Here is a 4134-nt window from a genome sequence, read left to right as displayed (position 1 = left end):
CCTCTCAGAGTAGGAGAGATGCCCATCGCCTCTCAGAGTAGGAGAGATGCCCATCGCCTCTCAGAGTAGGAGAGATGCCTCTCCCCTCTCAGAGTAGGAGAGATGCCCCTCCCCTCTCAGAGTAGGAGAGATGCCCCTCCCCTCTCAGAGTGGGAGAGATGCCCCTCCCCTCTCAGAGTGGGAGAGATGCCCCTCCCCTCTCAGAGTAGGAGAGATGCCCCTCCCCTCTCAGAGTAGGAGAGATGCCCCTCCCCTCTCAGAGTAGGAGAGATGCCTCTCAGAGTAGAAGAGATGCCCCTCGCCTCTCAGAGTAGGAGAGATGCCCCTCGCCTCTCAGAGTAGGAGAGATGCCCCTCGCCTCTCAGAGTAGGAGAGATGCCTCTCAGAGTAGGAGAGATGCCTCTCAGAGTAGGAGAGATGATGAAGGATCAGTTTTGCCTGTTAGATCCAATGATTAAAAGGACATGGACCTGCCCATAGAACAACACTCGTACTCTGAGACGCTGCATGAATACGGGCCCAGGCATAAGTAGGGGAGCCCTCTGTTGTTCTTACCCCAGGCCAGATGTGTTGTATCTCAGTCCTGACCACTGTGTCCACTGGGTCCTGGTTCCCGTACCAGTACTGCCTACTTCTGTAGATAACTCCACAGTTGGGACACTCTATCACATACCTGTAAACAACAACAACAACAACAACACTACTTCAGTTCAGCTAACACACACTCTCTGTTATACTATCAGAGATCAGATGTGATCAGCTGAAACATTGAAAGTCAGAAAAATAAAAGGACTTTCCATTAGAGGTAGTGACTCACTATGACATCAGAACAGGATATTATAATGAGGAGTTCTACGTGTTCAGGACTCACCCAGACCAGGCGTACGTGGCCAGACCAAACCAGGGAGAGTCAGAGGAGGCTGTCGTCTTGGGAATCACAATCACCTCCTTCCCTCCCTCATAGCACGCCTGAGGAGCAGAGAGCACATGCTCAGACAAAGCCGCGTGTGTGTGTGTGAGTGAGTGAAGGAGTGAGTGAGTGTGTTAGTGTGATTGATTGAGTGAGTGAGTGATTGAGTGAGTGTGAGTGGGTGTGAGTGAGTGAGTGGGTGTGAGTGAGTGTGTGAGTGAGTGAGTGAGTGTGTGAGTGAGTGAGTGAGTGAGTGAGTGTGTGAGTGAGTGATTGAGTGAGTGTGTGAGAGTGTGATTGATTGAGTGAGTGAGTGTGTGAGTGAGAGTGAGAGTGAGTGAGTGAGTGAGACTGTCCATCTGTGTTCCTACTTTACAGGTGTAGATGCGGTTGTCGTATTGAGCAGTGTAGCGACAGCGGTGTTTAGCCTCGTGATCCACTTCCTCTTTCAGATGGTTCATACTGTTCACACAGCCAGACCTGACAGGAAGAGGTTTATTACTGTACTGTTCATTACAGTCAGACCTGACAGGAAGAGGTTTATTACTGTTCCTACAGTCAGACCTGACAGGAAGAGGTTTATTACTGTTCATTACAGTCAGACCTGACAGGAAGAGGTTTATTACTGTACTGTTCATTATAGTCAGACCTGACAGGAAGAGGTTTATTACTGTACTGTTAATTACAGGAAGAGGTTTATTACTGTCCTATTCATTACAGTCAGACCTGACAGGAAGAGGTTTATTACTGTACTGTTCATACAGTCAGACCTGACAGGAAGAGGTTTATTACTGTACTGTTCATTACAGTCAGACCTGACAGGAAGAGGTTTTTTACTGTCCTGTTCATTACAGCCAGGACCTGACAGGAAGAGGTTCATTACTGTACTGTTCATTACAGTCAGACCTGACTATAAGAGGTTTATTACTGTACTGTTCATTACAGTCAGACCTGACAGGAAGAGGTTCATTACTGTACTGTTCATTACAGTCAGACCTGACAGGAAGAGGTTTTTTACTGTCCTGTTCATTACAGCCAGACCTGACAGGAAGAGGTTTATTACTGTACTGTTCATACAGTCAGACCTGACAGGAAGAGGTTTATTACTGTACTGTTCATTACAGTCAGACCTGACAGGAAGAGGTTCATTACTGTACTGTTCATTACAGTCAGACCCGGTTACAGGAAGAGGTTTTTTACTGTCCTGTTCATTACAGCCAGACCTGACAGGAAGAGGTTTATTACTGTACTGTTCATTACAGTCAGACCTGACAGGAAGAGGTTTATTACTGTACTGTTCATTACAGCCAGACCTGACAGGAAGAGGTTTATTACTGTTCATTACAGCCAGACCTGACAGGAAGAGGTTTATTACTATTCATTACAGTCAGACCTGACAGGAAGAGGGTTTATTACTGTTCATTACAGTCAGACCTGACAGGGAAGAGGTTTATCACAGTGTTTAATTACTGTACTGTTCATTACAGTCAGACCTGACAGGAAGAGGTTCATTACTGTACTGTTCATTACAGTCAGACCTGACAGGAAGAGGTTTATTACTGTACTGTTCATACAGTCCAGACCTGACAGGAAGAGGTTTATTACTGTACTGTTCATTACAGTCAGACCTGACAGGAAGAGGTTCATTACTGTACTGTTCATTACAGTCAGACCTGACAGGAAGAGGTTCTTTACTGTCCTGTTCATTACAGCCAGACCTGACAGGAAGAGGTTTATTACTGTACTGTTCATTACAGCCAGACCTGACAGGAAGAGGTTTATTACTGTTCATTAAGCAGCCAGACCTGACAGTGAAGAGGTTTATTACTGTTCATTACAGTCAGACCTGACAGGAAGAGATTTATTACTGTTCATTACAGTCAGACCCTGACAGGAAGAGGTTTATTACTGTTCATTACAGTCAGACCTTGACAGGAAGAGGATTACTGTACTGTTCATTACAGTCAGACCTGACAGGAAGAGGTTTATTACTGTACTGTTCCTACAGTCAGACCTGACAGGAAGAGGTTTATTACTGTACTGTTCATTACAGCCAGACCTGACAGGAAGAGGTTTATCACAGTGTTTAATTACTGTACTGTTCATTACAATCAGACCTGACAGGAAGAGGTTTATTACTGTACTGTTCATACAGTCAGACCTGACAGGAAGAGGTTTATCACAGTGTTTAATTACTGTACTGTTCATTACAATCAGACCTGACAGGAAGAGGTTTATTACTGTACTGTTCATACAGTCAGACCTGACAGGAAGAGGTTTATCACAGTGTTTAATTACTGTACTGTTCATTACAGTCAGACCTGACAGGAAGAGGTTTATTACTGTGTTTAATTACTGTACTGTTCATTACAGTCAGACCTGACAGGAAGAGGTTTATTACTGTACTGTTCATTACAGTCAGACCTGACAGGAAGAGGTTTATCACAGTGTTTAATTACTGTACTGTTCATTACAGTCAGACCTGACAGGAAGAGGTTTATTACTGTGTTTAATTACTGTACTGTTCATTACAGTCAGACCTGACAGGAAGAGGTTTATTACTGTACTGTTCATTACAGCCAGACCTGACAGGAAGAGGTTTATCACAGTGTTTAATTACTGTACTGTTCATTACAGTCAGACCTGACAGGACAAAGATGATGTTAGTTGGTTTTATTGTCCTGTTGGAGGTAATATATTCCTGGTGGTATTTTCCAGAATAATTATCAGGTCATTACTAATGGTATGTAGCAGCTCCGATGTTATATTCATTTACCATGTAATAACAACATACCAGCTGAACACCGTGACAGTAATAGAAAGCATTCCTGAACACTGAGCAGACAGATGAGAGATAACTGAACACTGAGCAGACTGATGAGAGATAACTGAACACTGAGACAGAGACAGGGAGATAACTGAACACTGAGCAGACAGATGAGAGATAACTGAACACTGAGACAGAGACAGGGAGATAACTGAACACTGAGAAAGAGAGAGACACCTTCCTACAGCTGAGAGATATCTGAACACTGAGACAGAGACAGGGAGATAACTGAACACTGAGACAGAGACAGGGAGATAACTGAACACTGAGAAAGAGAGAGACACCTTCCTACAGCTGAGAGATATCTGAACACTGAGACAGAGAGATAACTGAACACCGAGAAAGAGAGAGAGAGACACCTTCCTACAGCTGATAGATATCTGAACACTGGGACAGA

At 44.2% G+C, this 4134-nt stretch overlaps 1 long non-coding RNA gene across 1 annotated transcript; it reads right to left on the bottom strand.

The window, feature by feature from the left end:
* Positions 1-538: 538 nt before the first annotated feature.
* On the bottom strand, positions 539-1733 carry LOC115122725 (uncharacterized). The gene is made up of 3 exons (XR_010461890.1): positions 1282-1733; positions 872-969; positions 539-673 (listed from the first exon to the last, which is right to left on the bottom strand). It is a non-coding gene; the product is annotated as an uncharacterized LOC115122725 (long non-coding RNA).
* Positions 1734-4134: the final 2401 nt, after the last annotated feature.

Source organism: Oncorhynchus nerka, unplaced genomic scaffold (genome assembly GCF_034236695.1).
Source record: "Oncorhynchus nerka isolate Pitt River unplaced genomic scaffold, Oner_Uvic_2.0 unplaced_scaffold_9347, whole genome shotgun sequence".
NCBI lineage: Eukaryota > Metazoa > Chordata > Actinopteri > Salmoniformes > Salmonidae > Oncorhynchus > Oncorhynchus nerka.
This window is presented reverse-complemented; position numbering and strand designations above follow the sequence as displayed.